General features: G+C 38.2%; 1 protein-coding gene across 11 annotated transcripts in view; it reads right to left on the reverse strand.

Annotated features, from left to right (window-relative positions):
* The window catches only part of ELF2 (E74 like ETS transcription factor 2), a 95,764-nt gene that overhangs the window by 70,371 nt on the left and 12,363 nt on the right, over nt 1–13,030 (reverse strand). The gene's annotated exons all lie outside the window — the stretch shown is intronic.

Genomic DNA, 13,030 nt, shown 5'->3' on the forward strand with positions numbered 1-13,030 from the left:
CAGCCCTCCTCCTTTCAAAGGCTAATCTATTGACCTATGCACTGGAGCTCAGGCCTTGCTCCATCAATTATTCCCTCTTTCTCCTTAAGCTTCTCTTACTTAACATTGGGTCCTTTCCCTCAACATCTAAAGATTTACAAGGCTCTCTCATCTTAAACATGGAAAAGTCCTCCTCCATGACCCTACATACCCCTCCAGCTACTGCTCTTGTTCCTTCCTTTCTCAGATAAGGTTCTAGAAAAATAATCTATACTCTGTCTCCACTTCCTAATTTCTCAGGTATTCCTCCTTCTATGGAAGTTTGGCATCCCTCACCATCAAGTGAAATTTTTACTAAATTCTGGTTGTCAAATCCAATGGATACATTTCTGTCTTCATAGGACTTAATGTCTCTGAAGTATCTGACACTGTTGATCATTCCCTGCTTGAAACTCTCTTGAATATATTTTCTCCCTCTCTAGCTACTCCTTTTCAATTCCCTCTTGCAGGCCCACTCCTATTTTCAAAGGGCTCGGGGCAAGAGTACAAATGGAAGCCCGTATACCCTGTCTAATGTCTAAACATTTTAAAGTTATAAATGAAGCTAACAAGCTGTTAAACTATTATTCTATCCTCCTATCTTGACATATACACTTTTATAACTACCTTAAAGGCTAAGTTCCGATTTGGAATTCTCAGACTCCCTCGAGTTCTGTGGGGGCATGGGAGGACCATACGTCCTTCTCCTGGCCTGCAGCCTGTCCCTTTTTCTCTTCCCACCTTTGGCTCCATGCCATACTACAAAGAGCCTCATACACATACGTGTGGACATCCGAGACCACATGTCCAAGCTCTGGCCACATGCCTGCGAACAGCAGCATCCTTTAGGCCATCCTTTAGGCCTAGCCCATACATGTAGTACAGTCAAGAGAGGAGACAATCAGGAAAGAAGCCTGTGAGGGGCAACATGGGCAGAGAATTCTGGGGTTCAAATACTTAGAGCTTGATCTAGAAATATGTACCAGATGGACTAATTCCCTTGGCTTCCCAAAATCCTCAAGCTATCAGGAGGAGGTAGGTGGAGGAAGGCCAGATGAGGACCTCTAAAGTACAAGGCCCAGAGCAGGGTTCCCATTCAGCTAAGTCTAAGGACAGTGCTACTCTGTGGTCAACCATTACATGTAGGTGTTTCCAGGATCCCATCCCTACTCTTCTTCTGACTCTTTACACTCTCTCTAAGCTATCTCATGTACTGCCATGGCTTCACTCAAATCTCTGTTCCAGTCTAAATCATTTTATAGGTTCCAGTTTGTCTACTAGGCACTTCCTTGCCTCTACTTCCTTGTGAAATTAAATAGGGTATAAATAAATAGTATCTATTCCAAGGTATCCCAGGCACTCCAATAATTAATTCAGTCATATAATAAATATTAACTGAGCACCTATTATATGCTATCACAGTTTCAGTGCTAGAGGTACAGCAGTGAATAAAGCAAAAGTCCTTGTCCTTATAGATCTTAAATTCCAGTGGGGCGAGATGAAAATAGGCAAAATATGTATAGTATAAATCTAGATGGCGATAATGGCTAAGGAGACAAATGAATCAAAGGGAGAGACTAATGTATTTGTCAGGGAAGAGGATTGCAATTTCAAGCCAGATGGTCAAAGAAGGACTCAGTGAAAAAGTGACATAGGAGTAAAGACCTGAAAGTAGGAGTGAGCTGTGGCAATGACTAGGGGAAGAGGCTTCTAGTCAAAGAAAAGAGAATATTCAAGATCTTCAAGTGGGAGTACACCTCACTAGTTCAAAGATCAGCAAAGATGCCAATGTGGCTGGAGTTAAGCGAGCAACAGGAAGAAAGAATAGAAGATGATGACAAAGAGGTAAAGGGAGGGGGCCGTGTAGGCCCTCTGTGAGGACTCTCACTTTTACTCCAGGGAGAAAGAGGGTTGTATGCAGAAAGATGACTTGATTAATATAAGACTCATTCAGATGCTGTCTTGAGAACAGATACAGGGACAAGCGCCGAAGCAGGGAGATCAATTAAGAAGCTACTATAATAATTAGGTGAGAAATGATAGTGGCTAGGACCAGAGTGGTAGGTTCTGGAGAAGGTGCAAAGTGGTCAACTTTTGGATATATTTTGAACATAAAATGGACAATATTTGCTGGCAAATTGGATTTGGGGTGAGAAATAAAGAGAAGAGTCAAAAATGAATCTAAAGATATCACTCAGAGCACCTGGAATTGCCATTAAATGTGACGGTGTAAAGTGTGGGAGGAGAAGTCCAATATGTTTCAAACTAAACTCATTTTTTTCTCTGCTACCACTCTAAAAGCATTACCTCTCCTATTGTGCTTAGCTCAGTAAGCTACCCCAACACCCACACAAGTTGCCTAAAAAACAGAGATCCTGAAGTCATCTGCAACTCCTCTCCAACACCACCATCATACTCTCACTCTTGATCCCTTCTCTCTAATCTCATATCCTCTGCCCTAGTTGAGTTTCCTTATTATCATTTTTCTATATTGTAATAGCCTCAGACTTTGCCTCCTTGCTGCTAATTTTCCCTCCCTTCCAGTCCATCTACTGCAATATCAGGGTGATTCAAGATGGAATAATGTTAGGCCTCTCTCAAAATTCTTCAATAGGTCCTCATCACTTGCAGGATGAAATCTCAACCTCTTTGCGAGCATCCTGCTTTAGAAGGAATAAGCAAAGGGTCTAGGTCTATTTCTCAGAAGTTATGAAATGTTCATTCTGATGTGCTCAGGTATGGGAATCACGAATCTAATCCATGCTCACTTGTCCAGCCTCATCTTCCTTTACTCCCTCCATACAACTTTATACCACAGTTGTTTGTAGTTCTCTATATTCTTCTCTCTCATCTTGAACATCCTTCCCCTGCTTGCCCATTTGGCCAATTCCTAGCTGTCTTACATGTCTCAGCTCTTGTGCAACCTCATCCCCTCAGGGCTCAATATCATTTTCTGTAATTCTCTTCCCCCAATCCACATTACATACCTCCCTCACAAAAACATCAGGGAAATAACAGCTTCCAGCAGATCATTCACTTGCCACCTCCTATCAACCATATCAAGCCCAACACCTATGCCTTTCTTTCAGTGCTCTCTAAAATCCTGCTCGTTTTTACCTGTTAATCTCACTTCCTACTACTTTCCCAAAGGACCAAGTTTTAAAAATCTGTGTATCCAGGTTTTAAAAATCTGTGATTTATACCACCTAAACCAGTGTCTTTCACATAGTAGATACAGGGTATAGATGTGATGACTACAAGAATAAACAAACATGTTCCAACCAGACAAGTATCTTCACTGCTAACTACACATACTAAGCTCATTCCTATCCCTATCCCTTTGCTGGTGTTCTTCTCTCACCAGAGGTGCCCTCTTCCTTAGTTATTCAAATTCCACCTGTCCCTCAAAGACAGCTTTTTCCCTATAATGACATCACCTCTTTCCTATCTCTTACTATACCAGTTCTTTGAATAATATTTACTGAGCACTTATATACCAAACACAGCACCATGCCAGGAACCCAAAAATGAAGCCAGGACAGCCTTCAGACCACTAAGGGTCTAGTAAGGAGAAACACATAGAAGCAATTACAATAATGTAAATGCCATAAAGGAAACTACAAAGTACAGTGCGAACTTAAAAAAAGGAACACCCACCCTGGCCTCAGAGCTTCTAGAGAGACTTCAGAAAGGAGCCACCATTTAGTCTGGGACTAGAAGAAGAGGGGGAAATTGGCTCAGCAAGAAGAGAAACAACTTTGAACATTGAATACTGAGAACTGAAAAAAAATCTATGCAAAATGATAGCAAACCTAAGTATCACTCAGAAGTAAATTCTGCTATATTTACTATAATTTAGTTGCCTAGAGTACAGATCACACTCTCATCAAAAAAGTTTATGTGCATGACTTTATTTATATAAAGTACAAAGACAAGGAAAACTCAATCTATGATATTAGATATAGGATATTATATCACGAAGGGCTAATATCACTAAAATAGAAAGAACACTTAAAATAGAGGAATAAAAGACCAAAAAATGCAAGAGAAAAATAGGGAAAACACACACAATTCACAGAAACAGATATAAAAATGGCCCTTAAACATATGAAAAGATGTTCAAATTCACTCAAAGAGATATATAAATTTTTAAAAAATGAGATACCACTTCTCTCACCTATCAGACTGGAGAAAATTAAAATGTAAGACACCAGGGGCCGGCCTAGTGGCATAGTAGTTAAGTTCACGTGCTCTGCTTTGGCAGCGTGGGGTTCGCAGGTTCGGATCTCGGGCGTGGACCTACCCACCGCTTATCAAGCCATGCTGCAGCAGGCATCCCACATATAAAATGGAGGAAAATGGGCACAGATGTTAGCTGAGGGCCAGTCTTCCTCAGCAAAAAGAGGAGGATTGGCAACAGATGTTAGCTCAGAGCTAATCTTCCTCACCAAAAAAAATTTTTAAAGAAATAATAAAAAAATAAAATAAAATGTATGACATCATATTCTGTTGGTAAAACTGTGCACTTATACACTGCTGGTGGGAATGTAAATTGATACAACACTTTGAGAGGGGAATTTAGTGGCAATATCTAACAAAACCACATACGCACTTACCTTTTTTTAAACAGCTTTATTGAGATATAATTCACATATCATACAGTTCACCCACTTAAAGTATATAATTCAATGGTTTGTAGTAGAGTCACAAAGTTATGCAATCATCACCACAATCTAATTCTAGAATATTTTCAGCACTCCCCCAAAAAATCCGATGTCCATTAGCAGTCACCTCTCATCCTTCCCCAACCCCTAGTCCCTGGAACGACTAATCTACTTTCTATCTCTAGAGATATGCTTGTTCTGGCCATTTCGTATAAATAGAATTATACAATTCGCAGACTTTTGTGACAGGCTTCTTTCACTTAGTATAATGTTTTCAATATTCATTTATGTGTAATACGCATTAGTGTTTCATTTCTTTTTATTGCTGAATAATATTCCATTGCATAGACATATCACATTTGATTTATCCATTCATCAGTTGATGCAAATTTTGGTTGTTTCCACTTTTTGACTATTGTGAATAATGCTATGAAAATTCACACACAAGTTCTTGTGTGGGCATACGTTTTCATTTCTCTTGGGTATATATCTAGGAGTGGAATTGCTGAAACATATAGTAACTCTATGTTGAACATTTTGAAAAAACGCCAAACTGTTTTCCAAAGTAGCTACATCATTTTACATTCCCCTCAGCAATGTATAAAGGTTCTAATTTCTCCACATCCCCACCAACACATGTTGTAGGTAATCTGTTATGCAGCAATAGATAATTAATACATCGTCATGGCAGATGCAATAAAAATCACTTAATAAGATTTCATAATTAAAAAAAAATGCAGCCAAGACTCAATGGCAAAATATTTAAAACTTTCCCCCTGATACTGGGAACAGAACAAATATACATACCATTACCACTTCAATTCAACACCACACTGGCAATCCTAATCAGTAGAGTTGGATAAGAAAAAATCAAGACATAAGAAATGGAAAAGAAGAAATAAAGCAATAATTGTTTGTAGGTGCTAAGACTATCCACACAGAAAATCCAAAAGAATCTTCAGATATTAGAATAAGAGAGTTCGCAAGGTATGTGGATATAGATCAATACATAAAAATCAACTTTTCCTATATACCAGTGACTAACAGAAAATGTAATTTTTAAAAAGGATATCACTTACAATAACCACAAAAACTATAAGATATCTAAGACCCAATCTGACAAAAGATGTACAAAGACCTCTGTGGAGAAAATCATAAAATTTACTAAAGGAATTAAAGAAGTCTTATATATATGGAGATATCATGTTCATGGATAGGAAAGCTCAATATCTTAAAGATGTCAGTTCTCACCAAATTCATCTAATAAATTCAATATATTTCCAGTCAAAAATTCCAAGAGGGTTTTACAAAAAATTACTTAGTAAAAAAAAAAAAAGTATGTAGAAGAGCAAAGAGCAAAAGTTAGCCAAGACCCTCCTGAAGAATTGCTCTATCTAGTCTATAGTAATTCAGCATAAATAATGGTGTAGATATTGTCAAATACACCAATGGAACAGAATATAGAAGCCAGAAAAAGACCCATGCATACTGGAAATACAGTCATGTGCCACACAGTGACATTTCAGTCGACGACGGACCACATACTTGGGGCAGTGGTCCCATGAGATAGTACCATATGGCCTAGGTGTGTAGTAGGCTATACCATTTAGGTTTGTGTAAGTACACTCTATGATGTTTGCACAACAAAACTGCCTAACAACACATTTCTCCGAATGTATCCCTGTCATTAAGCCACGCATGACTGTGTAGGGCAGATGCAACGTTAAATCAGTGAAAAAAAAAAAAAAAGACTATTTAATAAATGATGCTGGGACAAGTGATTATCCATACAAGACAAAAAATTAAATCACTACCTCTCACCATTCACAATAAATTACAGGTGTACTTTGTTGTTGTTACTCCTGTTGAGTCAATTCCAACTCCTAGCGTCCCTGTGTACAACAGAGCGGAACCCCACCCAGTCTTTTTGCACCATCTTCTTAACCTACCAGTGCCATATCAGACAATGCTCCACTGCTATTCATAGGGTTTTCATGGCCAATTTTTTCAGAAGTGAGTGGCCAGGTCCTTCTTTCTAGTCTGTCTTAGTCTGGAAGCTCTGCTGAAACCTGTCCACCATGGGTGACTCTGCTGGTATTTGAAATACCAGTGGCATAGCTTTCAGCATCACAGCAACACAGCTGTGAAAGCACAAATCTTAACCACTAGACCACGAGGGCTTGCTACAGCTATACTCAAGACCTAAATATACAAAATGTTTTTTTTAAACGGAAGGAAATACAGAATATCTTCATGAATTCACAGTTAAGGAAAAATTACTAGATAAGACATGGAAAGCAAAAAACAAAGGATTACTAAATTTGACTACACCAAAATTTTTTTTAATTCACAACAACAGAAACCAAAAACAAAACTGAAAGAGACTAGAAAAAGTTATTCCCCTCCCCCCAAAAATGAGGGGAAAAGGAACTCCTACTAATTAATAATATACACAACCAAAATTCTATTAATGATTTTAAAATAAATTATATTAAGGCCTACCTAGGTGAATGTGATGTGAATTCTAGTTCTCATGTTAAATGAGATTTATGTGTGTTGATTATATATTACTAAAAATAAACAACAGCTATGCTTGGGCTAATTATTTAAGTGTGTCATGAATCAAGGATTATGATTCATCTAACTTTGTACAACTGGGGTCCAAGGAACTGTATTGATTTTATTAGTTTTATTAGTTTCCCATCCAAAGTGTGAAAACTATTCACCTAAATTGGTTCTTTTTTAAATGTCATGTAAATTGAATATATTTACCAATCCTTTAACAAACTCTCTTTTTTTACAATTTTCCAACAGATCGTGTTCATTTTTTCTCATTTAATTGCTTCTTAATGCAATTCCTAACTTGTGAGAAAACTGTATCAGCATAGGGGTCAGTTATCCTACTTGCTATTGCAGCAACCACATGTAAACAACCTAACAGATCAGAAAGAGGAAGGGTGCCTCCATTTATATGACATTCAAGAAGAAGTAAAGCTGTAGGAACAGAAAACAGATCAGTGGGAAGAAGGTGATCTCAAAAGACACAAGGAAACTTTCTGGGGTAACAGAAATGTTCCATATCTTGTGGTAATGATTACACAACAGTATGAATTTGTCAAACTCATGGAAATGTAAGGAAGAATTTCACTATATGTAAATTAAACTTCAATAAATCTGACTTTAAAAGAGGGGGAGGACAATGTTGACAATTAGAATTTAATCTATTAAAGAGACATTCTTATTCAACATTAACAATATTATCACAATAATAATAAGAATTGTAGCTTGTAATCTTAATCTATGTAAAGTTTAAATTCCCAATTGGTTCCTGCCTGGATCAGTAAATTCTCCCCCCAAAAAAACTTACTATTCTTAGCCATTTGATTGGTAAAATTAAACTTTTAAATATGGAACTCAATTCCTGAAATACTTCTGATTCATATCTTCATTGTCCTATTTTGGAAATTATCTACCAAGTCTGACAGGAATTATACATGTAGTTTATAATGCTAATGTAATAGTGGTCTCAATAATAATCTCAACCATGTATTTTTCTAGTTATTGAACTAATCATTTTTATGCACTGCCTTTTCATCCTTCCAATGGCCCTGTAAAATAGGTATAATTATCCCCCTTATTACATGAAAACTATTTTTTTTTTATTTATTTTTTTTTTTTTTTTATTTTTTTTTTGTGAGGAGATCAGCCCTGAGCTAACATCCGCCAATCCTCCTCTTTTTTTTTTTTTTTTTTTGCTGAGGAAGACGGCCCTGGGCTAACATCGGTGCCTATCTTCCTCCACTTTATATGGGACGCCGCCACAGCATGGCTTACCAAGCAGTACTTCGGTGCGCGCCCGGGATCCGAACCAGCGAACCCCAGGCCACCGCAGTGGAGCGCGCGCACTCAACCACCTGCGCCACCGGGCCGGCCCCATGAAAACTATTTTGATAGTATGCTTTATATTTAAGAGCTAATATGATTTAACAGTTAAGAGCCTATTGGCCACTGTATCCCCAGAACACAGTAGGTGCTCAATAAATATCTGTTGGCTTTACCTCTGACTATGTAATCTTGGACAGTTACTCATCTCTTTACACTTCAATATCCTCATCTATAAAAAGATAGTAAAACAACTCTGGGAAATTGGTGTGTTCAGTTCTTTTCATTTTTTACATAAAGTGCCTGGCACGCTATGAGCATTGAATGAATGTCACTTAATTTATTATTATCATCTCTTTGACAGCATCAGTCAGGGCTGTATCAAATTGCTAATGCTTCATATAAGAATAAAGCAGTAGCAGAAGAGATAATACCTAAAATCTAATTGCTCCTCAGCAAAATTGAGAAGCTCATTCTTATAATTTGTTAAAGCAAAAATTAGTACATTTTAAAGGGATAAAAAGTAAATTAATGAATCTTTTAAAGAAAGAAGAATTCCCTTGTGAAAATGCGAATGAGTTCACTTTGAGGGAACTAAGTTTAAGGAGTATACAGTTTACAAATATTTGGGCCCATAAGTCAGGACTGGAAATAATTTGGGTAGCAGGAGTTCATATCATGGGCAAGGTGATTGATCCAGATATTTAAAATTGTATGCTAGAAATTTATAGGATAAGAGAAATTGCAGGAAAGCTCTTTTGCTTTAAAACTTTGCCAGGCATGTTTTGGTTGGTTTCTTCATCAAAGAACAACAATGGCCAGGTTCCCCTGGCATAACCTAATCAATGTTGACCCATTCAATCTACTTTATGATGTTGACAATCTAACAGTGAAGTATCATCTAAAAATACTCTGAATAATCAAACTCTACAGTTATTTAAAGAACTGATGAGCAAAGAGACAGCAAGACAAAATCAACCCGACTTGGCTGCCCACAGTCACCACTGGAGCTAAAAATGATATTGCTGCCTAGCTACACTCCTTTAATGTTTTTATCCTCCTAATCTCTCTGTTACCATTTTACATACAGTCAAATCCTAAGGCAGCAATGATAATGGTCAGAATAAATATATGAAATGATCACATTAAGCACATCTTAGAATCCAAGCTGTCTTGAGGCTGAAGATAAGCAACAAAGGTCTGACTACTAATCAATAACCTTAAATTTATATGAATATTCACTCCTAGACTTAAGCCATGAACTATTTGTAAGAAATATTAAATTGTGGAAATAAATGTGTTTAGCCATGTATATTCTGTGAATAAGCAAATTCCCAAGTCAAGTAAGAACCTGACAAAATGACATGTACTAGGAGATTCGGTTAGGGAAAAAGTAACAAAGTCAAGGCTTCTGTCCTGACCATTGCTCAGATGATTGAAGTCTCAAGTCTGGTCACAACAGCCTCCTGTATATTCAAAAAGAGACACGAGGGCTAGCCCCAGTGGCCTAGTGGTTAAGTTTGGTGTGCTCTGCTTTAGCAGCCCAGGTTCAGTTCCCGGGCGCAGACCTACACCACTTGCCTGTCAGTGGCCATGCTTTGGTGGCGGCTCACATACAGAAAGAAAATTGGCAGCAGATGGTTACCTCAGGGAAAATCTTCCTCAGCAAAAAAAAAAGAGCAAGAGAGAGAGACATAAAAGACTTGTTTTAACTGCCTTACGGTAGTCAAGCAACTCCTTTATACGAGACTGGAGCTAGAGGTGATCAGGATATTTGGCAGATTCCCAATCATTAAGAAAACCTAGAATCTAGTAAGGTTTATTCAACAAAGCAAATTGGGAGAATTTTTCTTTTTTAAGGAGGGATAAATCACCAATCCAGCAATTGCCATCCTAAAGACCCTAGTGCACACAATTTTTAAAACTTTAGCCAACTTCTTCACTTTCACGATTTAAAAAAGAAGCAAAGACCTGCCTTTTTTTTTTGCGAGGAAGATCAGCCCTGAGCTAACATCCATGCTAATCCTCCTCTTTTTGCTGAGGAAGACTGGCTCTGAGCTAACATCTATTGCCAATCCTCCTCCTTTTTTCTCCCCAAAGCCCCAGTAGATAGTTGTATGTCATAGTTGCACATACTTCTAGTTGCTGTATGTGGGATGCGGCCTCAGCACAGCCAGAGAAGCGGTGTGTCGGTGCACGCCCGGGATCCGAACCCGGGCCGCCAGTAGCGGAGCGCGCGCACTTAACCGCTAAGCCACGGGGCTGGCCCAAAGACCTGCCGTTTACAACAATCTTTTAATATTCTGGTTTGATAGGATAAGAATCCATTAAAGTGAATTTATCCTAGAAGAAAGTCAATAACTAGCTTAGTTTAGAATATTTTTCCTTCTTCTTCCAAACAGTAAAGGGATAATAATAGCTAACATTTATAGAGTACTTACTCTATGCTACGTATTATCTAAACTCATTATTCAGATTAATCTATTTAATCTACACAATCCTATAAAACAGGTATAATATCCCCATTTTACATTTGGGGAAACTGAGGCATGGGGAAATGTAAGTAACTTGCCCAAGATCAAACAACAGGTAAGTGACAGAGTGAGAATTTCAATCTAAGCAGTCTGGCTCCAAAGTCCATGCTCTTAATCTTAAAGTTTGTGTGCCTCATGATTACACAAGTTTTTTTTTTTTTTAATTAAAACTGTGAAAGAAGCACATAAAACCTCTCCCACCCCACCCTGGGAGATTTTTCTACCCACTTCCTTATTGGCTCATAACGTGGGCTGATTAGAAGGTTTAAAATATATTAAATGGAAATTACGTAAGTATACAGATTTTTTTTTTCACTTTCCAAAAAAAACAAGGATGGGGGGGCGGCGTAAAAGAATTTTTTAACTCACGAATTCTCTCACTGAAGTTCTGTAGGCCTTAGGGAGAAACTGACAGAATTTCTTTCTCCTTTGCTCTCTTCAGGGTTGAGCTTGTTTGTTTTTTAGAAGAAATGTTGGCCTGCAATTCTATTTTTTTTTTCCCCCAAAGCCCCAGTAGATAGTTGTATGTCATAGCTGCACATTCTCCTAGTTGCTGTATGTGGGACGCGGCCTCAGCATGGCCGGAGAAACGGTGCATAGGCACGGGCCCGGGATCCGAACCCGGGCCGCCAGCAACAGAGCGTGCGCACTTAACTGCTAAGCCACAGGGCCGGCCCTGCAATTCTATATTAGCATGAAACAAAGATTCTCAGATACAGGCCTCATATCATAATTCAGGTTTACCATATTTCAAGTAAAAGAACTACCTGGAACCAAAATATAAACTTTTACATAGTGCTAAATAAAAAGGCCCCTTGCAGAAGCAACTGGGGGAAAAAGTGCACCTAGTCTCCCATATTGAGGCCTAAACTATTTACAAGATTATCTCCCTTTACCTAATTAAGCCAAGGTTTATAGCTTCTTCCACAGGGCCTGGAACATGGACATTTATGGGCCTATAGAATGTATATAAATGGATGAATGAAAAAATGTATGCTTATTTTTATTTGAAGGACTAAATGTCATCTTCTCCATTGTACCCGGGACGCTAATCACCAGGCAAAAGGAAATAAACTTCTTCCTCAGAAACTAAAACACAAATCTTTACCCTCAGCAGGGCAGAATCTCTTTTAGACTTGAAGACGTTTGTCAGGGGTCTCACAGGACTCAGCATATAATTGTACTCACGGCTATAATAAGGCTATACAGCAGGTCATAAAGGAAAAAGACACAGATGGAATCTAGAGTAATCCATCTGCAAGCTTCCTTATGCTCTCTCCTTCCCATGAGAAGTTACACAGAGCTTACTTCTTCCCCCAACAAGAAAAATGACCAACACATGTACAACGTTTCTGTCCAGGGAAGCCCATCAGACTCAGTACCCAAGGTTTTATTGGGGGCTAGTCACATGGTCACCCTCTGCTTCATGTGTACCAAAATTCCAGAACCCCCAGAAGGAAAGCAAGTGTTCAACATAAACATATTATTTGTACAAACAATCTAGGCACAGAGAATCACCCTTATCAGTTACCGGGAATACTCTGAGAGACAGTTTCCAGATGCCAGCCAAGGGCCAACCTAGCAAGCAGACCTTTCTAAGGATAGCAGTCTCAGACCTGAGATGTTAACTCCTTTCTGAACAGCAAGTTATTTAACGTCTCAAAATTCTCACACTCATCTGTAAAAAGCAAAAAATAATAGAAACTACTTAACAGCTACCATAATTATTACAGTGTAAGTAATTCTCATGGTATTGTTATCTAGTATGATGGCAAGACTTCATAAAGATCAGTTGATGACAGTGATGAAGAAGATTCCAGAAAGTTAAAGATAATGTAAAACTTAAACTCAATCCAGCAACAACTTTTAGAGGAAGATAAAAACCATAATAATCTGGAATGAAGAAGACATAGACCCCGTCTTTCCCTCGTA

Source organism: Diceros bicornis, chromosome 11 (genome assembly GCF_020826845.1).
Source record: "Diceros bicornis minor isolate mBicDic1 chromosome 11, mDicBic1.mat.cur, whole genome shotgun sequence".
Classification (NCBI taxonomy): domain Eukaryota; kingdom Metazoa; phylum Chordata; class Mammalia; order Perissodactyla; family Rhinocerotidae; genus Diceros; species Diceros bicornis.